A 21,934-nucleotide genomic window follows, 5' to 3' on the forward strand; every position below is an offset into this window, starting at 1 on the left:
CCAACCTTATAACCTGAGCTTCTACCCAAGTGAGCACTCCATGAATGGTAGCTACTAGTATTGCATTACTTACTATCAGTTAATAAAGAAAATGAAGGTGATGATGAGGGTTCAGAAGTATCCTTATCTGGCAGGATCTATTCCAGGGAGCTGCTTTCTGGAAAGCTGGGCTACAAAGCATCCAGAGGAAGCTTGACCCTGGCCCCTCCCAGTGCAACCATCCAGAATCCACCTCTTTTCCTGCAGAGGGTTGGGGGGAGGGAGCACATGGGCCTTCCCTTTCTTCCAGCTCCCAGCCAGCAGCATTCCTGGGGATGGAGGAGGACCTTGGCAGACAGGCCCTTGGGCCTGGTGCTGAAAACCTCAGAGAGGCTGGCCAGTGTCTGTGGGTAGCTTGCTGGAGGGAGAAAAAGAGAGAAAGAGGGGGACCCTGTAACAGGTCCAGGTCTGGGAGGGTCAAAACTATATTCATCAAAGCTCCAAAGGATGTTCCTAGGATCTGCAAATTTATTTCTATGACAATCATGGCAAAGATAAACAAATTCAATCACACTCAGTTGTACATTTAATGAACTGTCATTTTGGGAGAAATGATTGCAAATTACATATAAAAAGAGACAATTCATAAAAAAATCAGGGAGGCAGTGATTAAATATTTAAAATGCAGGCTGCCTTGCAAAAGCTAGGTTGGAAGGTCAAGATACCTCCTGGGGAAAGGATCCAGCCCGGCCAGCATTCATCCAGCCATCCATTCACACATTAGGCTCACCTTGACTGAACATTTATTATATGCCAGGGGCTTTCCATGAGACTCTCACAGCCACCCCATGCCAGAGGTGCGTTTACAATTCCCATCTAGAAATGCATCATTCATTGAGGCTCACAGAGTTTTTAAGTGGGCAGTTCAAGGTGGCACAGTTAGGAAGTGGCACCCAACGTCCCCTGAGCGCTGGCTCTGCCAGGTGCAGAGGCCCTGGAGATGGACAAGGCAGGGCCCCAGTACTTGAGAGGATTACAGTCTGATTAGCCATAAATTTATAAATGTTAGAAGCAAATCTAGTGATTTCGAATTCTTTTTAAGTGAAGGACACTTTCTCCTTAAAATCTTATGTGAGGCACCAGCGTACAAAACAGATGAAAAGGGAACCTGCTTCTGGCTAAGGCTGGGAGGGAAGTTTCCCTCCCTCTTCCACGATCTTTAGGTACCTAGGAGTGGGAACTGCCAGCCTGACTTGAAACCCACTGATCCCGCCCAAACATCTCACTCATTTTACCGATGGGAACACTGAGGCCCGGAGAGGGAAGGGAATTGTCAAGATGGCCAGGACTGGAACTTCGGTCTGTGGACTCGTGGTTTGGGGCTCTTTGCTCTGCATTAGTGCCCCCAAGGTACCAATGTGTGGCTTCTCACCCCAGGTGTCCTGTGCCAGTGACTGGAGCACAATACCTGGGTTGCCCAACTGGCCACACTCAGGTGAGTTTGGGGCTTTCATGCCAATTCAACATTTTTTTTTTCCCAGATGACAGAGAAAAATGAAGTCGAAGAGCCCCCTTGGAGAAGAGGTGAATATTTTCAGAAGAACTATTTCTACTAGACCCCCAAACACCAGGGGAGTAGAAAGGGCCCTGGCCTCGGAGTCAGGAGGCCTGGTTCAATGCCCAGCTCTCTGACCACGAGTAGGAGATGATAGTCTGTGGTTCTTCCTCAATTTCCCCATCTGTAAGATGAAGTGGTTGGATTACAGTGAATTCTCCACAAGATTCCTTCCAGGGTGGGCAAATGGGGAATCTAGAACCTTCTGGGCCAGGCCACTTCTGGGTTCATGACCACCTAGACTCCAGTTGGTCAGCAGTGGTCTTAACACTACCTTCACTCCCTCCTGGGGACTGCTGACCCTCATCCCTCCCCGCTCCCAACACTTTCTCCCTTTTCCGGCCTCTCTCCTCAGTAAAGCCCTCTCCCTCCCTGTTTCCCAACAAGCCACAAATTTGGTTCCTTTCTTGCTTTTATCAAAGGATCCCAAAAGGGATTCTAGAAGCCATTTGCCCTGGGCCCTTGTGGTGCAGGTGGCCACACTGAGGCCAGACAAGGCAGGACTTCCCCAAGACCATCCTGTGAGCAGGAGGGAGGCCGGCTCTCTGTAAACCGGATCACCTTCTCTCATCCAGGACTAAACTCTTAGGGTTCCTGACTTTGGCCAAAAAGTACTTCTTAGCTAATATATTCAGAATTGTGTTTCCTGATTGTGGGGCAGTAGAGATAGTGAAGGAGCTATAAGGGGTCTTCAGTACCCTGACAGACCTCCTGGGAAGGAGGGGTGGGCATCCCTTTCCAACTCTCAGCCCTTTTGATCACAACTTGGAGTCTTGGTTTATTGCTGCTGTGTCCTTAACACCTTTCTATCCTTGTTAATCCCCCTTTTCCAGAGACAGTGGGGCCTCTGGCTTCACACCTTCCCTAAGCAGCAGTATTGTGTTGGAATTTTTTTTTTTTTTTTTTTTACTGTGGTTAAATATATATTGTTAGAATTTAATAACACCGTTTTATTTGCATTGTATTCATTTTTATGGTTACCTTCTATTTATAGTAACGTGATGCCCATTTTCCATTTATGGTAATGCTGTAACATTTCTTTGTAAAACAAGCACACTTACTTAAAAAAAAAAAAAAGATAAAACAAGCAAATAAAAAACCCAAGAGTTGATTTAAAGAAAGCGATTAAGCAAATGGTTCTACCTGGTGTGCAGATAGGGCCAGATTCTCAACGGAGGCAGAGAACTGCTGAGGTCTGGGAAGCTCTGACTTGGAACTAGAGCTCTCCTCCCAGCTGGGTGTCTGACTGTCCAAACGGCCTGCCCTGTCCTCACGCCCCTGTGCTCCTTTCTCCCGCTTCCTCCCGCTTCCTCCTGCCTGCTTCTGCCAATCCTGTGGATCCCCAGAAACTCCATCCATCCCTCCCGCTGCCCCTGGCCTCCACCTCCTGGGCCCCAGCACCCTCATGGTAGGTTCACGCTTTTTTCCTCTTTAAATTTATGTGGTGCCTTGCATCCAAGGAGGCGCACACGGACGGCCTCTTCCAACAGCATTCCAGAAACAAGAGCCTGTGAGGTTTCTCCGCGCAAATGGTCAGCCTCTCCCCCAACCCTGTTTTGGCAGCTGAAGGGGTGAATGTGGAGCCTGAAGCCCTTTCAAGTTTTCCTTGTCCTTGTTTTACAGAAATTGCATTAGTAGAGATTTTTCTTCCCTTAGGTTAAGGATTGCTCACTCTGGGTCCATTTAAAAACTGTGGATCCAGGTTTTTTTCTTCCAGCCACACCTCTACTGTATTAGGCCCTCCTCAATTTACTCAGGGAAATAGTTGAAAGGACCTGACATCTTCCAAGTCCTTAGAAGGATGTATCCTTTTCCTGGAATGTGGGTAAGGAAAGGCAGCGACTTCCTGCCCCTGCAAATGCTGCCCTGTGGCCTGACATCACCAACATTCCTATCCAAGACTGGAGTAGGTTCAACTCCTATCAGTCACTCACTCCTTAGTGCGAATCAGTTGACAAAGGGGTCTCCTGCAGAGCTTGTGTGTGTTTGAATGTCCTGGCAGGCAGGCACTGGGTGTGGAATCTTCAGAGCTGGGACTCAAAAAATTGTTGCCCAGGGACAAGTAGTGAGCAATCTGAGCCCCTCTCCTCTGTTGGGTTAGAGAGCACTTTCACTTGGGCTGTCTGCTTTGATCTGCTTGCTTGTCCATTTTGTCTGGGGCAGGCGGTGGGTAGCTACTTCACAGAAGAGGTTCAGAGGTTAAATGTCTTGGTGAAGTCATGTGTCAGCGGCTGGGGAGGGGGCCTGTGGCTGAGGCAGTGGTACAAAGATGAAAAGATAAGCCCTGAGATGGAGACACAGGTCTGGCCTCTTGCAATCAAGTCGTTTGCATCTGGTCTGGGGTGGGCACCCCCGCGCCCCCCACCTCTTGCTTCAACCCCTCCAGTCGCCTCTATTAACAGCATCGGTCCAAAGCAGCCCAGGGAGGGTGAATCCCCCTGGCTTTCAACAGGTCCTTCCAGGGCAGCGGGAAGATGAGGAGCGAGGTCCGGATGGGGGATCATCCCACCCTCCAGCCCTGCGGTCCGGCCACGGAGGTGGGGGGCAGCGTGGAAGTGTCCCTGGAATCAATACTCCGGTCTCGCGTGCCCAGCTCCCCACTCCCCCTACGGATCTCCTGAATTCAGACGAAGCGAGGGCCCGTGAGCAGAGTGGGGAGGAGGGCAGGGGCGACAGAAGGGGACAAGGGCAGAGGGTGGCCCCAGGGGCCCCCGGAGCGAGGCCTGGATGCTGGACTGAAGGCGGGGACCAAGCCCGGGAGGGGGCAAGTGGGGCAGCTCGCCGGAGGAGACGTGCCTTCACGGCGGCCGCCAAGGCAGCGGCGGCGGCGGCGGCGGCGACTGGAGACTGAAGGGGAGGAGGTTTGCGGAGGGGAGGGAGCGCGGGGGAGAGGGAGGGAGGGACGGAGCGGCGGCGGGGAGGTGGGGCCGGCGGGCGGGCGGCTGCAGCTGCCGCCGGCGTCTCGGGGGCTCCAGGCTGCGGGGCGGACGCAGCGCCTAGCGATCCACGGCGGAGCCGCGCGAGGCCGCCCGAGCCCGAGACCGAGCTCCAGCCCCAGCCCCGAGCCCCGAGCCCCGAGCGAGCGCCGCCGCCGCCTCTCGCCAGCCGGTCCCCGGACGCGCCGCCGCCGCCACCGCCGGGAAGGCAGCCGGTGCCGAGCAAGTTGCGAGTGCGCTTCTCCGCCCGGGGAAAGTTTCCCCCGCGGCCGCCGACGGGAGTTGGCGCGGGATCCGGCCACTGCCGCTGGAAGGTAGGGGTTCCGCACCTCAGTGCCCTCCGTGCGTCCCGCCGCCGCGCTCCCGGGGACTTGGGGACCCAAGCGCGCTTCCCCCCTCCCCCGGGCGACTGTTGGGCACGGTGGGGGTGGGGGTGGAATGGGGGGATCCCAGGATGGTCCTGGGGAAGCCCAGGAACCAAGTTCTACTTCGGCTAGGCTGGGGAAGGGGCGGGGGAGACGTGCTCGCCCCCATCCGAATCCGCCGAGGGCCAGAGGCTTCCCCCGGGACAGGTGCAGCGCTGCTCGGCGCTCCGGGCGGGTGATTGGCGTGGGGGGGCAGCAGAATGGTGGGGGTGGCAGGTGTGGTTACAAGTCGGGGTCTTGGCGAGGGCTGCGTCCTGAGGGAGGGGGTGCGCGCCATGCCACTCTGTAGGGGGGCAGGTGGTGACTGGGGATTAGGAGCGAGGATCCGGGCCGTGAGGATTGCCGGGCCCAGCAGGGCCACTGAGGGCTGGTCGCCTTCGGAGTCCCTGGAAGCGGGGCGGGGCGGGGGCGCCACGCTTTCCTTCGGGGCCCCCTTTATTCTGTACTCGGTGTGTGCGGTTTGGGGAAGCGGCGACTCCGCTGGGTGCTCGTTGGATCCGAGGCTCGAGCACGTCCAGATTTAGGGGGCGCAGCGGGAGTCCGCTTGGAGGGTTGGAGGGCACGGGTGGGTTCGCGCCGGCTTTGAGTCCCGGCTGGATTGAGGTGAGTTCGCTCCCGCGAGGGGGCGCCCTTCCCTGGCCGTTTCACCCACAGGAAGGCGAGTTCTGGTTCCTGCGAGACAAATGCACCGAAATCCAGGACCGACAACCGCAGACCAACCCCCAACACACGAGGGGCCAGCCCTGAGGAGCACCCCACCCCAGCCGGAATGGGGCAGAGGGTCGGAGTGTGAGGCTGGGATGCCCCCAGTTATAACTGCGCTGTGTATTGGAAAACTTGGCTGTCAGGAGCTGGTTTTTCTTGGGGGAGCTGGCAGGATGTATGGGTGAATAAAAAATTCACCCCCAGAAAAACAAAAAGGAGGGGAACTTTACATTAACAGCTAATTGGTGTGGAGTAAGTATATGGGAGCATTAACTTTCTGAGGTTTCTTTGGAGTCTGAAACCCAAACCGCTGAATGCACCCTTTTTGTAAAAGTTGTACCTTTGTTCCCTGGATCTGGCCAGATCCCTTTCTGGTGTGGGTGGGTTGAGGGTCTTGGGGTGAATCCAATCTCTGGGCACAAATAAACTGGGAGGCACAGGGTGGGGTTGATGGGGACCCTTAAAGACTTTAACAGTCCAGTTTCAAGTGGTAAATTTCTTAGTCAACAAGAGCCCCTCCTCTTTGGGTCTGGAGTCTACAGGCCACATTCATGTGGTCATTTCACAATTATTGGTGGAAACCTGCCATGTGTCCCCTTGTGGGACCTCAGGGCCCCTGTGTGTTGAGTCTGTGGGTCTGTGCCAAGGCCTCAGGGAGCCAGACGGCTGCTGGCATCTATGAAGAGCATCATCTTTGTCATGTGTGGGCTGTTCGACATTGGAGGGACCCTGAAGGCACTGTGGCCTCATCTTTCTCTCTCATTCCCTCCCTCTTCCCTGCACCCCAAGTGAGTACAAATGAGCAAATCAAAGAATGTGCAGTGGCCTCATAGTGGCTGGCGGAAGTTTTCATCTTTCTTGTGGATGCCAATGTGAGCTCATTGGGCAGCCCCCCTCCCCCCTCTCATGTCCCCAGAGTCCCCTGCAAAGGTGATGGAAAAGGGTAGTCCCTGAAAGAGAGTTGAGGTTCTTGCTTTCAGTGTAGCAAATGTTTTTGTTGGATGCTCTCAAATTGCTCGAGGACAAAGTTGCTGTAAAGAAAGATCAGCATGGTTTTTATTTTGAATAGAAGAGGACAGACGAGTAGGGAGGAGACAGAGGAAAGGGTGGAGAAGCCCGCTGCTGTCTCTGTATTTGTCTTCAAGACATTCCATGGGGCCAGAAAACAAAAGGAGTTGTTTTGTATTTTTGTTTTGTTTTGTTTTGTTTTGTTTTTAATGACTCTAGTTTTTCTGTGGAGGGAAGCCTGCCTGGAACAGCCCTGCCCTTGGAAACTGGCAGTGAGCAAGGGGCCCCCAGAGGGCTGGCGGCTCTGCGTTCTACCCCTGCTCCCTGCCCCCCACTCACACCCAACCTGCCCCGAAGATGGGAGGGAATTGAGACCCCTGGGACTGCTGACGTCCCTGTTTGGATGTGGAGTATCATGTGTGGACTCAGACTGCTTCCAGGCAAACTCCAAGATCTCTGATTCAGCAAAATTTCAGGTCTTGGGCACTGTGTCTCCTGGTCGTCCGGTCCCCAGATCCATTCAAATGGCAGACCCTTGGTGTATCTTTACCCAGCCCGAGGCTGAAATGGTGGTATATCAGTGAAAGTTCCAGGCCACTTTCTAGAAGCATCAGTTCATCTGGAGTTGGAGTTAGGACACCTTGGGCTGATCCAGGAAGTACCCCCTCCTCCTTTAAAAACTGCCCTGTCAGCCTGGAAACAGCTCCCTGAATTAGTGAGTTTTTAATGGTCTGGGGCCGGGGTGGCGGTGGAGGAGGCGGGGGCTTGAAACTTAAAGTCAGGAGAGTCTAACGTTTTAGGGCGCTAGGCAGCCCTGCTCTGCCTTCTGTCCAGTGGGGGGCGCCGCTCCCGGCCGTCTTGCCCCGCTCCGCCCCGACACGGCAAAGTGAACCAGGTGCCTGTCCTCCATCAGACTGCGGTTTGGGGACGGAGAGGGTGATGTTGGTGATCAGTTCCTGCTGGGATCCCCATTTCTGTCCACAAGCTTGCACGTTACCTTTCTCTGGAAGCCTGTGCAGCTTTTACTCCCTCCTCTTTCCTGGGAAGAGCAAAGAGTGGGGGCTGAACTGCCCCTCTTAGGGACCCCTCTTTCCAGAGGGTGGCTCTTCTGGTCTATTTCATCAGCCATTGAGAAGGAAAATCAGGAACATTTGTTCATGCTCAGCTGGGACACAGCAAAGGGAGGGGGCCTTGGAAACCAGCACTTTAGTCCCCCAGAGCAGATGATAGGTTGATGGGGTATTTTTGCAATCTGATGCTGTTAAGTAACCCGCCAGCCTGGGCTCCTCCTGCTGCATGGGCTGCCACCTTGGACCCGCATCAGTGCTCTGACTGGGGGGTGGGGTTGTGTGCAGATAATGTAACACTCATTAAAAAGAGAGGGAGAGGGAGATGGGTCCCAGTGTTTGCAGCTGGCAAAGCAGTTCTTTCATCTCAGCACTTGTTATCTTAAGGTCCAGCCCTTGCCCCTTGTTTGTACCCAAGACTGCTGGTTTAATTAGTAACTGAACAACTTGGAGATGAGCAACAGTATGTTCACTAGTCCTATGCGTGTGTGTACGTACTGATTGGCAACAGGATGGAGTGGAAAGGTCACTGGACCAGCTGGACCAGGAGTAAGGAGACTTGTGTTCTAGCCCCAATTCTGTTATACATGGAGCTGTGGGACCTCGAGTGATTCACTGCCCCTCTCTGAGCCTCAGTTTCCCTATTTCTCTAGACGCAGCATTGTGAGGCGGTTAGGCTGCCTGGGTTTGAATGTCGGCTTCCTTCTACTTATTAGCTGTGTGACCTTAGGCCATTCAACCTCCGGTGCCTCAGTTTCCTGATCTGTGAAATGGGACTAATTATACTGTATCAGAGTGTTGTGAAATGTCAGCGAGACAAAACATGGGAAACACTTAGCACAGTGCCCAGCAGGTAGTAAATGCTCAACAAATATTCACAGTCATCATTGTCATTATTATTATCATTACTAACACTCTTATTGTGAAATGGGAGGGAGGGATCAACGTTGATCCTTTCCAGCTCTGATATTTTTGGGCACAGTGTGTGTGTGCATGTGTGTGTGTGTGTGTGTGTGTATGTGTCTGCTTTTGAGATGGAAGACAAGGGTGAATAATGCAAAGTGCTTTTCTTTCTTTTTTATTTTCTTCCTTTCCCTGCCTCACTGAGGGACTCCAGAGTTAAAATCTTGTGAGTATTCTGATGATAGCCCCATCCTTGTGGCAGGAAGCCCAATGTGACGTCACTGAACATATCCTGGTTACTGGCACTTGAGGGATGATATTTCATCAGCTAGTATATGCCCATCCTTTCCCTTCCATCCTTTGTTTCCCACCCTTAACTATAGTACGAAGACCATATGTGCAGATAATGAGTTTAAGCTGATAAACAACTCCCAGATTCACCCAAATAAAAGACCATCCTCCTAGAAGACACTTTCGACTTTAAAATAAATAATCTGGCTCCTCTGCTGCATTGCACTATGTCTGGCTGGCCCCGCTTCTCTCTCTGTGTTCTGCCCCTCGGTCTTTTGCAGGGATGTGAGCTGGGCCAGGTCTGCTGTCTGGGCTATGTCAGCCATCCTGGCGGGGCAGCCTCTGGCTGCACCTCGGCCTCATCTCCCTCCAGCAAAGGCTGTTCTCTGAGCCATCCCAGTGATGATCTTCACTATGGCAGACACTTGGGGAGTGCTCACCATTGGCCAGGAGCTAGACAATGCTTCATCTCACCTCCACCCTCAAAGTTGGTTCAGATATTGTCCCCATTTTACAGATTAGAAAGTAGGGCTCAGAAAAATCAAGGGAGCAAGTGGTAGGACTGGAATTTGATCCTAGGTTGATCTGATTCTCCCTTCTGTGCTCGAAACCACTCTGTGATGTTTCCTCTCCTATCGAAACCTCCTGTGAGCTCCAAAGCCCCAGGAAAGATTTCCCTGAGATGCAATCAGGCCCCCTCCTCCCTGCTTTTGCTCTTTTTCCAGGCTCAGAGTGCTTTATGAGATTCTCTTTTCTCATCCTGCATTGATTACTCAGCCATCCTGGGGACACTGAGGGGTAGGAGTTTTTTGGGACAAGGTTGCTTACAGGAAGGGGATGATCTTATTCAGCAACAAAAGGTTGTAATTGAAAGAGGATGTGTGTTGGAGTCACAGATGTGAACTTGCATCTTGTTTCTGCCATTTACTGGCTATGTGGCCTTGGTTTCCTTATTTGTGAAAAGCAGAATAATAGCAACAATAACAGTGTTAAGCTAAGTAACACCAGCAGCCACAGCAGATGACCCCAGACTCTCAGTGGGTTTAATTCTCACTCACGTTACTTGTCTAACATGGATCTCTGCTGTACACAGTTACTCAGGGACGCAGGCGGATGGTGACTCCACCATGTTCGTAGCTGCACTTCCAGGATGATGTGGCATCCATGGTTACCGCAGAAGGCGAAGAGAGCAATGGAAAAGGAAAAGGCACAGTAACGCTCCACTGTGTCCCCCGGAGGTGACACACATCACTTCAGCTCCAGTCCATTGGTCAGAACTGTCACCTGGCCCGAAACCAGCTGCAAGGGAGGCTGAGTATTTACTGAGCACTAACTCCCTGCATTTATATTTCCTGGATAGAGTACTTTGAGGATTAATTGAGATGATGCATTTAAAGCTTCTAGTATAGACCTGGCACATAGTCCTTAAAACACGGACGCTTCCTTTCCTTAATGATCCCTGATGTGCATTGCTCTTTAGAGATTACAGACCATGTACATGGAAATGATCTCTGGACAGATCATATAGTGCCCATAATACACTGGAGGGGTGGGGGTGGCTCGGAGAGGCCAAGGGGCTGGCCAGTGAGCACACAGCAAGGGCACTAAGCCAGACCCTTGACCTTCACCCCAGTGCTCCCATGGCCTCCTTTGCCTTACTGAAGTTTACTGCTCTTAGAACTTCTTCCAGGACCCTCCAACACCTACTTCTGCTCCTATCTCCTCCTCCCATACCCTAATGGGGAAGAGCTTCTGTATTCATCTTCTGTGTGTGCATGGGACAGGGGGACAAGGGCCAAGGGGATAGAAGGCTGGCGGGAGGCTGCAGGAACTATCTAGAAGCTGAGGGAGTAGTGTAGGGGCATGAGAAGCCTTAGTTTTAAATATTCATAGTGAAAGCCATAGGAATTTCGGCCCCATATACACTACTTTGGGAACTGCTGTGCATTCAAGCTTTGGGGTGTCCCCCAAACGACACAGAAGGTTACCTATGCTTCCTGTCCCATCTATGCAGTCTCCTGCTGGCCCCTTTCGCTCCTTGTGGGGTTGGGCAGGTAAAGAGAGGAGGCCTGATGAGGGTTTCTAGCCCTGTTTTTCTGAGAACAGTAAGGTGGTCAGACCTAGCTTCGAATCCTGACACCTCTACTTAGCACTTGTTTATCTCTCTGAGCCTCAGTTTTTTCCTCTGCAAAATGGGAAGAATGTAGAAAGCTATAAAGCTGATCAAGTGCCTGGCACCTAGTAGGTATCAATATGTTTACACATCGCTCCTCGCCCACTTGAGTAAGAAACGAGAGATGCCTTTGGCAAGGGGCCAGCACCCCTAGGAGAGGCTCCAAGTGCCCCCCCTCCCGCCCCCACACACATGCCTGTCACTCCCATCTCTTGGATGAAGAGGCTCTGGGCTCCCATCCTGGGTGGCCTGGGGCTGGGCTCTCTAGTTCATAAGAGTTGAACTACTATGGCTTCCATTTGAAATGGGAGAAGAATTTGGAGCCCCAGCCCTTGGATTTAGGCCCGTCTTTTCACGTCTAATTACCACTGTGGGCGCGGGGCCTGAGGGTGCTGCCGAGAGGAGCCCCCCTCCTGTGTTGCTGCCTCTCCGGCTGGGACAGATTGCAGCACTCTCGCTGGCCAAGTGTGCCTCAGCCTCCTGGGGGGCAGCCCGCCACCACCTGGTGCCTGACATTTAGGGCTGTCTTCAGCAGGACCAGCCCAGGGTACTCATCTTGTCTGAGTTTTTAGCCCCCAGGGGAATGAGGTGCTTCTCCAGCCAAAATACAAGCACCCCTAGAATAATGGGGATTTACTGTCCCCTGCAAAAGACCTCACAGGAATAACTGGCGGGCTGGACACCAGGGCGGAGGGCTCTTTGAGAGAGTTTGGCTCCCCAAGACGGGATTCGGAGGTGGCCCGTGGCCCCCTGGCATAGTGGATGCTTGTTCCTGGGGGCACTGAGAGAGTGGCCTCCCACTGTAGCTGCACCAGGATGCTCCTGGCTTCTTTGAAAAGTGCTGGCGGGAGGCAGGCCGGTTAGGCTGTGAGTCAGGCACGTGGGGTCCCTAAAACACATCTCATTCACTCCTGCCCCCAGACCTCAGCTTCTGCAGTCCCTCCCCCCGAAACACTGGGGCAGAGCTGTGGACCAGCTCAAGAGCACGATGAAGTGATGCATTGGTTTCCTAGGGCTGCAGTAACAAGTACCATAAACTGAGGGCTTCTAACCACAGACATTCATCCTCGCACAGTTCTGGAGGCTAAAAGTCCAAAATCAGGTGTCAGCAGGGCTCTAGGGGAGGGTTCTTCCTTCCTTGCTTCTGGTGGCTATTGGCAATCCTTGGTGTTCCTTGACTCGTGAGCACATCACTCCAGCCTCTTCCTCTGTCATCACACGGTGTTCTCCCTGTGTCTGTCTTTCCTCTTCTTACGAGGACACCAGTCATATTGGATTAGAGCCTAATGACCTCATCTGAACTTGATGACATCTGCAAAGACCCTGTTTTCAAATAAGGTCACATTCATACATACCAGGGGTTAGGATACGTGGGGCACACCATTCAATCCATAACAGGTGGGTACTGTTATCGCTCCATTTAACAACCAAGAAAACCAACCCAAAAGGCTAAGTATTGTAATTTGCCCAAGGTCACACAACTATACAACTAGTAAGTAACAAGTAAATTAATCTCTGTACATTTCAGTTTTCTTGTCAATAAAGTGGGGATTTATACCCACCTCGTGGCCTAGTTATAAGCATCAAAAGAGTAAGTGTCTGCATCAAACACACTTTGTCCACTGCTAACATTTGTCAGATGCTGTTTTCCATATTTGTTCCCTCCCAACAGGTCTGGAAGGGTGCTGGGTGTTAGTGTGGGCTTAAGAAACATGGGTGCATGTGAATTATAAGCAATTGCAGATAGGATGTTTTCTAGAAGTAATGATTTGAAAGGACCGCGTGAAAGGCACCATTTACATTTTTCTCAACTTGTCTTTCTGGAGTTGCCTGCCGTCTCCATCTCCTCTCAGGCTGAAAATATCTGGTCCAGATGAATTGTTCTTCCTCTTTATCCTGAGTTCACCTTTAGCACCGGAAGCCACTGTGATGTCGGCAAGTTGGGTTCCTCTTCCCTGGCACGTCGTCTGGACTTCTCTGCAAGAGAAGGGGGCCGAGGAGGAAATAGCCAAGGCTCCCAGCTCTGGCGCCCATCTCACAGGGGCCCAGGAGGGTTTGGAGGCTCAGCTGTGGAGGCCGAGGGTTCAGATACACCGCCTCACCCCCATGCATTGAAAGCATAAGAGGCAACACGCCATCGGTGTTAGGAGTTCTGAACATAAGGGCTCAGGTTCAAGTCCCAGTTCCGCCACAGTCCATGGCCTCTGTTTGGCCTTTGACAAGATACTTAACTTCTCTGTACCACCGTTTTATTTATTTATTTATTTATTTTTATTTAAAAAAAATGTTTATTTATTTATTTGGCTGTGTCGCATCTTGGTTGCAGCATGCGGGATCTTCGTTGTGGCATGCAGGGTCTTTTCGCTGCAGCACGGGGGCTTAGTTGCCCTGCGGCATGTGGGATTTTAGTTCCCCGACCAGGGATTGAACCCGTGTCTGCTGCGTTGGAAGGTGGATTCTTAACCACTGGACCAGCAGGGAAGTCCCTGTACCACCATTTCACTTCATAAGGTTTTTTTTTTTTAATTGAGGTGTAATTGACATAAAACATTATATTAGTTTCAGGTGTACAACATAATTATCCAATATTTGTATATTTTGAGAAATGATCACCTCATAAGGTTTTATGAAGATAAAATAAGATCAAAATGCATAAATGTATCTTTTAGGATTGAATGTGGCACTTTAAAAGTATTCAATGAATGTTGGAATTATGCTAATTATTTTATTTATGATCTGTTTCCCTCAATGGAATGAGAGCAGAGACCTGTCTGTCTCAGTCTCCATGGAGCCTGCAGTGTGTAGCTCAGTGCCTGGGATTGAATAGATGTTCGTAGACGTTCATACATGCAGAATGAATGAGTGAGGGAATGAATGATGAATTCTTAGTCAGCTTCTTAGGGATCGCATCCTTCCTTGCTATGCACCAAGGCCTCTACCCGTAACCCCCCTTAGGTGGGGGCACTGCAGACAGCATGGAGACAAACCCAGTGGGGAGCCAGGGGTGCCAGGACATACTCATGAAAGGCACTTACATCTGGGGGCGGGGGCAGCGAAGGCCTCCCCATGGAAGTAAGCACAAGTTAAAGCCTGGAGGATGAGGAGGAGATGGGGAAGGACGGCCTGGAAAGTTGTGGTCACCAGGAAACAGGCTGTGTGGTGGCTCCCTGGGGAAAGCCACGTTTGCAGTATCAGGTGTCCCTGCGACTTATGGGGGAACAGACGGCCTCAACCAGCAGAGATGCCCGCCCACACTCTGACACATGGAAGGCCAGTCCTCCTCCGGTATTACAACCTAACAGGTGTACCTCACTCGAGGAGGCCGGATGTATGAAAATGCCAGCTGGATCAGAGGATCCTCATCCAATTTACAGACAGATTAACGCTGAGTCCCGTTCCTCCCTACTGCCTTAAAAATAAAATTCAGTTTACTGAAGTTCGACTTACACACTTTGTTAGGGAAAACATCTGTTGTGTAATGTGATCGTGCTAGCCGCCTCGCGCTCTCTCTCTCTCAGAAGCCCTTCAATAGATTCTCACCTGTGTTCAGAAGGCTTTCTTGCAGCCTCTGCCCCTCCCCCACCCAGGCCTGCCTCCCTCTGCTCCAGCCCACCAGCCACCTTGCCCCAACCCAAACAGGTCTGCTCTGCATGCTCTTCCCTCATCCCTGCAATGCTTTCCCTCCCTCTTTACCCAACTCCTCTTCATCCTTTGGATCCCATCACCTCCTCCAAGAAGCCCTCCTGGACTCCCAAGTGGGCCAAATTTCCCACCTATTGGCTCTGATTGCTCCACCATCCCCTCCCTAACAGGAGTTAGTCACGATTGGGCAATTGTTGACTGGTCTGTGTGACTATTTAACTTCCATCTCCCCCACTCTAGCGTAACCCCTGGAGGGCAGGGACCCTGTCTGTCTTTGCTCATCCATCCCAGGCACCTGTCAGGTGCTCACAAAATGCCTCCCTCCATTTTTCCCTTTGTAGACCAGTCTTTTTCAGGCTGTCTTGGGTAATGAGCGCAGCTGACTTACTGATCACTTTCAGTGTGCCAGGCACTTAACGAGTCTAATCTCATCCAATAGAATGGTTTAGGGTCCCAGCTCTACCACTCACCAGCTCCGTAGCCTTGGGCAAGTTACTCAACCTCTTTGTTCATCATTTTCTCGTCCATAAAATGGGACTAAAAATAATACCTAATTTATTGGGTTGTTGTGAGGACTAAATAAGTTAATTCTTATCAATTTTATTTTCTCACAGTTTTGGAGGCTAGAAGCTCATGATCAAGGTGTTGGCAGACTTGGTTTCTTCTGAGGTTTCTTCCTGGCTTGCAGAAGGCTGCCTTCTCATTGCTCTCACAGGGTCTTTCCTCTGTGCACGTGTACCTCTGGTGTCACCTGGGGGTCCAAATCTCTTCTTATAAGGGCATTAGTCAGATTGCCCTAAAAGCCTCATTTTAATTTAATCATCTCTTTAAAGACTCAGGAGGTCTGAACCCCAAGCCCGCTCTCCAGCATTACATGGTCTGTTCCCTGGCTCTGCTCCTCTGTGGGACACCAGGGTCTTCCCTGTTGGAGCCAGTCCATGTCTTAACAGCCAGAGTGGGAGAAAATCAGAATCTGGGGTCTTGGAGGCCTCTCACCTGGCCCTTTGCTCCCCCTCCAGTCCTTAATCCCCTGTTCGATGGCAGCTGTCAAACCCCTAAGGGAATTGGGACCTATTGTCCTGCATGTGGGCTGAGAGGGAGGCCAAGGGTACGAGGAGGTGAGAAGGAAGTGGGAGGGTTCTAGGAAGTGAGGGGGATTATCGATTCTGGGATTTTCTCCCTCTCCGTACTTCATTTATTTGATTTTCCAGGAGTTATCACAAGCTCTTTGAAACGAATCACTTTTTACTGGTGAAAGACCTAAGAAAAAAATAATCAGAGTAAACATAGTAAGAGAATACGGAAATAGATCAAAAGCATGTGCAATGGAAACTTGAGTCTTAAGCCAGTCTCCTCACCGAGAGACAACCAGTGTGAACAGCCCCCTGTCCCTGCTGAGTTGTTCTCCCAGTAAATGAGCACAGCTGTGTACATGGTGCCTGCCATTCCTATATACCCTGCGGCGTTGCATCCCTTCGACTCTGCATCTTGCATTTTTTCAATTGTTCTGTCTTAGCATGTACACTTCTGCCTTGGTTTAGTTGGGGGTTTCCAAAAACAGACCCTGAGCACGGATCTGGGTACATAGAGTTTATATATGATGAGGTTGGTTCCAGAGAGGTGAGTGGGCAGGGAGGGGAGGGGAGCCAACAAAAGATGCCCTAATTAGCAGCCTCCCGCTGTGGGCACCTGGGGCCCTGTCCCACTGGGGACCCTCCCAGGGACTGTGTGAAGCACACCTCAGAATCGACCCAGTGAATGGTCACCGACTTCTGTCTCTCATTGGTTGAGGGTTGCTCCTGGGGACATCAACTTCTGGAAGCTTCCAGGCTGCCTTCAAGCCAAGAGACTGAAGGAGATGCTTGAGTAGGGGCTACCAGAGTGAGCGGAACTGTCCCCTGAAGCTGTAGGGGGTCTCCAGGGTGGACCATGGGGTAGGGGAGAGGCACAGCTCACGTGTCAGTTACTTACCGCGTCCTCTTGTGATGGATGCCTAGTATATCCCTGCGTGGACAGCCGTGATGTTTTGCCTGATGCCCTACGGGCGAACTGAATTGCTTTTCTGGAACACACCTCTTTCTTGCTGCTCCACCCAGCAGACAATCTGTGGAGACCACCTACTGTGGAGTGGCCAGCTGGGTCAATGGCCATCTTCTCTCTCCCATAGTTGCTTGGTCCTCTCTGGCCTCTTCCTGCCCCCTGCCCATCCCCACTTGGTCCCTACAGATGTCGTTTTGACCCTTTCATCTCATGGGGTCCAGGAGCCTGGGCTAGGTGGGGTCTCTGAAAGACCCTGGGGCCCTTTGGAGAACACGTGTGAGAGGGAGGCCAGCAGGTCACTACAGAGGGTGGTTTCCACCTTCCTCCAGGGTTGGACAGGGACGTCCGTTGGCAGATCAAGAGGCTTTTTGTTGTTGTTTTATTTTCCTTTCTAGCGGCTTCTTGCTGGGGAAGCAGGCCGCGGAGCCAAGGCAAACAGAGCGAGCTCTGAGGCCACTGCCTGCCGGTTCTGCGAGGCTGAGGAGATGAAGCTTTGGCGCTGCGGAGGGGAGAGCGCTGGGGCCACAGGTGGCGGCTGTCCCCGGGGACCCTTCCCGCCTCTGAGCCCAGAGACCAAATGGGGACAACGCGGGCCGAGCTCAGAGCCCGATGGGCTCAAGGAGGCCTGGGATTTGGGGGAGGAGGGCGGGGTCACCAAGAGGGCTGGACCGCAGACTAGACTCAACCCCTGAGTTGCCGTCCTTACCGTCCGCAGCTGAAGAGATGGGGAGAGCCCTGGACTGGGAGTCCAGAGAGTCAGAACCTGGAGCCGAACCCCGTTTGGGCTCCAACTAGCGCTCGTGTCCGCAGAGGACCGCTGACATCGCGCCCACACACGGGGGGGTGGGGCTGCTTGTCCTCCATGTCCCCTCTGACTCTAGAACCTCCCTTTAGAGTCTGCAGTGGGGGCTACAACCGGAAAGGCTCGAACCCTCTGGAGACAAGCGCTCAGGAAGCCGAGGCGTGGTTGTTCATGGAAGCGGGGGTATTCAGTAAATTAAAAGTGTGGGAGGAAAACCCATCAGCATGATTCTCAATAGCTGGGATGATATGCATAACATTTCCTCCCTTTCACTTGATCATTTTCTCTTCCCAAAAGAGTTCGAAGAAAGAAAATGTCTGATGATTCGCCGCACACTAAGCTCAAATAAATATGCTCTTAAAAAAGTGGTTGCTATGTAATTGAATTCATATAATGGGCACATTTTCTTTCTAAGTAGCCCTACCACTCACAAAGGTCTATTCAAACCTGCTGGAGAGGTACGTGTGTGTGTTTGTGTGCAAAGAGAAAAAGATCTCACCGATAAGGAATTTTTTTGGCCAGACAATAATAATGATAACAATATATTTAAATAAAGTTGTGTGCATGTCTGCTGGGGAGGAATGTACGGGATTAAAGTTAAATGTTCTTCGAGAAGGAGGAGTTCCGACGGCAGCTGTAGAGTCCAGGTGGCATTCGAGTAGGGCTGTAAGCAAGTGGGAATTCCGGCTTCTGAATCCCACAGTTCAAATCCTGGCTCTGCCCCTCACAAGCTGCATGACCTTGGCAAGTTTTTTATCCTAATCGAACCTCAGTTTCCTCATCTGGAAGAAAAAGGGACAGGACAAGCGGGATCCACTGGGCCCTGGGCTTGGAGTGACCTGCCACGTCGGCCCTCTTTCCTTCCCTTTCCTCTCCAGAAGCACAGCAGAATTGTTGCATGTACCCAGCAGACCCATATATATGATCTCATTTGATGCCCCACAGTCTGATTGTGGTGAGATTTTTAATCCCCGTTTTATGGAAGGGAGACCTGAGGTGCTGAGATTATGGAATTCCATACATCCCCCAGTTGGTTGGAGGGATATGGGAAACTGGGAGGGTTTTTCTGAAACATTGCAAGGCCCCACCTTTTCCATTGTAAGGGGATCTTTGCCTGGGAGGCCTGTTGAATCAGTAAAGGAGCTCCTGGTGTTGCTTGGTGTAGGCGTTCATTCATTCTTTCTTTCTTCCATTGTGTGTCCAGACAGCCCTCCGCATCCACAGATTGTGCATTGGTGGATTCAACCAAATGCGGATTGAAAATATTCAAAAATAAAAATTTCAGAAAGTTCCAAAAAAGCAAAACTTGAATTTGCCACACTCCAGCAACTATTTACATAGCATTTACATTGTAGTAGGTACTATAAGTAATCTAGAGATGCCAGGGATACAGGAGGATGGGTGTAAGGTATATGCAAATACTACACCATTTTTAAAAAATAAATTTATTTTGTGTATTTATTTTTGGCTGCGTTGGGTCTTCATTGCGGCGCATGGGCTTTCTCTAGTTGCAGCGAGCGGGGGCTACTCTTCGTTGCGGTGCACGGGCTTCTCATGGCGGTGGCTTCTCTTGTTGCAGAGCATGGGCTCTAGGCACGCAGACTCAGTAGTTGTGGCACATGGGCTCAGTAGTTGTGGCTCGCGGGCTCTAGAGCGCAGGCTCAGTAGTTGTGGCGCACAGGCTTAGTTGCTGCGCGGCATGTGGGATCTTCCCGGACCAGGGCTCGAACCCGTGTCCCCTGCATTGGCAGGCGGATTCTTAACCACTGCGCCACCAGGGAAGCCCATACTACACCCTTTTATATGAGGGACTTGAGCATCGGTGGATTTTGCTATCCATGGAGGCCCTGTAACCAGTCTCGAGCGACGACTGTACCAGACTTTCACTGAAGGCTTGAGGTGGAGGGCGGTACATCCAGAGGGTGTGTAACCGTCCAGTCCAGTACTGCACAACAGTCTTTTCTGGTCTTGAAGCCCCTGAGCCATACCCACCAGGAGGAGCTCTCTCCTGGGTCCCTGACTCAGGCTGGGCCCTCTCGCTCACTCTTCTCACCTCCCAAGCTTCTCCCAAGTCTCAGGCCCCCTCGGCCCCTCCCTCTGAGGACGCGGAGTTTCTGCTCTCTTGGTCTCACCTGGAGGATCCCCTGCCCCTTATGTGGGTGACTCAGGCTTGGTACTGCTACCACGCAGAGAGCGATGGGGACACAGCCTCTCCAGTACCCACCTCGCCCTCCTTCCCTGCCATACAAAGTTGCCCTTTGCCAGAGATGCTTTCTTACCGGGTCCTGGCGGGGCTCCCGACCCTCACACTCCTGATGCCGCCTGATTCTCTGAGACTGTCTTTGCCTCGGTACCTAGAGGTTCTTGAGAGAACATTGTCCTTAAGAACCCCGCCATGGGGAGTGGCGGGTCATCTTCCTAGCTCACATCTGTAGTCTTGTCTCTCCTGCCAGTTTACAGGAGGCTGTGAACAGAAGCAGCACTTTTTCCCCCCAACAAGGAATTCAGGAGTTGATGTCGCACGTACGCATACACATGTGTGCACTTGGATGGGTTTTGCTGGGCCCTGAACCTGGGCCTTAAGGTGTCACCCAGAGCCTTGTTGGAAGTAAGTGTGATGTTGAAGGCAGCAGATGACTGTATCTTTGGGATGAGGAGGAACGGGATTAGGGCAAAGTCCATTCCGGTCATTTCAGTAGGTAATGGGAAGAGAGCCTTGTGGGGCAGTGGTTAGAGCCCGGGCCTGGGGTCAGGCCATCACGGGTAGATTCTGGCCCTGCCACTTTCTGGCGTGTGTGACCTTGGGCTGGTAAAGCCTTGATACTTCTTTCCGTTCCATGTGAAACTAGGTAACAGCAGTGCAGGTTGGTGGGAGGCTGAGTAACCGAGTCGGGGCCCCGCCATGAACACAAGTCCCCAGAAGTTTGGAGAGAAGTGTGTGCAGGAATAGGAACTCCTCATATTTTGAGTTGCCCTTGGGTCCTTTTTCCCGTCGCGTTAGTCCTGCCCCCTCTGGGAGTAGCCAGAAGTCTCCCAAACGCTGCAGCCGTTTCTGGTCTTGCCTTCACTTCCTGATGTGGATGTGGATGGGCATGCTGGGTGCCTTCCTCTGCTGCCCCTGGAAGCCCCAAATCTCCATAGAAGGCAAAGACTTGGAGGTGCAGATACAGCTGTTCCTGAGGGAGGAGATGCCGTTGTAACACAATCCGAGGACTCAAGTTTCGGGCACCTTTGGCTAAAAATGACCTTGAAAGTCAGGTCTGCAGATGTTAGGGAACTTTTAGTATTTTTGAGCTTAAGAAAAAAATTCTAGCATGAGTGAGGGGAGAAGAGCAAGAAGGAGCCCTGTGGCCTGGTTGAGGGAAGAAAATGAAATTGCTTGGTTTTCATTTGTAGCAAAACACACTGTGAGTTTTTCTGCAAATGTTAATAAAGACAGAAAGTGGTGGGACCACAGAGGCCCCCCTGGGCTGCTGCTGGAAGCACCTCCACGTTGGAGCCCCTCCCTGGGTTTGTGTGGATTATCGCTTTGGAAAAGGGCAATTTTTAGTGATGTCGGATCACCAATCTCAGCCTCATTAAGGAAAATCTCTTTCTTAGAGCCCAGGGATCAGCGTGAGAATGACTCCTCACCAGCTCTTGGCCGCGGCCTTGTCTCTGAGCTGAGATCCCAGCCTGCAGCCAGCCTGGGCGCTGTCTCCACTGTTTACTGCTTAGCAGGGAGAAGTGAACCAGATGTGATTGGTTTGAGATGAATGAGGTTACCATCGTGTTTCTGGCTTTTCCAGTAGTTCCTAATTGGTTGTGAGAGGCCCCCTGGAGTAGAGTGAAAGAGCCCTGAATTAGAAATGGGGAGATGGTTCAAGTTCCCCTGGGGCAAGGCACTAGCCCTCTCTGGGCTTGTTTGCCACCCATAAAACCTGTAGCCAAAACCCCAAACCAACAAAAACACCCCAGGGCAGACATAAATTATCTTCAAGGCAAGCGTCATAGGGTTGGCGTGGGAATCAGAATCAAATAAGCTAAAGAATGGGGCCAGGCTTGGGTTTGGTCCTTTCTCTGTTTCTTACCCATCCTGGGAATAAGAAGGCTGAACCACTTGAGAAAATGGCAAGGGTTTCCGGGGGCCAACACTGAATAGCAGGTGTGGCAAATACATTTCATCTCAAATGCCAACGCTGATCGATTGGTAGGGCCTGCTGAAGGGTAGATGAGGCTGGGTTATTCGGGCTCAGCAGGAAGGAGTGCCAAGATCAATTACTGATGTCTGTTACAGTTGCAGGAGGGTGGAGTGCTAGCCCACAGGGTAGATTTGGGGAACCCTGGGGTGCTAGGTAGAGCCTAGCCA

At 51.8% G+C, this 21,934-nt stretch overlaps 1 protein-coding gene across 4 annotated transcripts in view; it reads left to right on the plus strand.

Annotated features, from left to right (window-relative positions):
• The first annotated feature begins 4,561 nt into the window (after positions 1-4,561).
• Positions 4,562-21,934, plus strand: part of TSPAN18 (tetraspanin 18) — a 181,799-nt gene continuing 164,426 nt past the window's right edge. For all 4 annotated transcript variants that reach the window (XM_061201613.1, XM_061201611.1, XM_061201610.1 and 1 more), the window contains exon 1: positions 4,562-4,844. The gene's annotated coding sequence lies outside the window, so the exon portion shown is untranslated. The remainder of the gene's footprint in view (positions 4,845-21,934) is intronic.

Source organism: Eubalaena glacialis, chromosome 10, assembly GCF_028564815.1.
Source record: "Eubalaena glacialis isolate mEubGla1 chromosome 10, mEubGla1.1.hap2.+ XY, whole genome shotgun sequence".
In the NCBI taxonomy this organism is placed as follows: Eukaryota; Metazoa; Chordata; class Mammalia; order Artiodactyla; family Balaenidae; genus Eubalaena; species Eubalaena glacialis.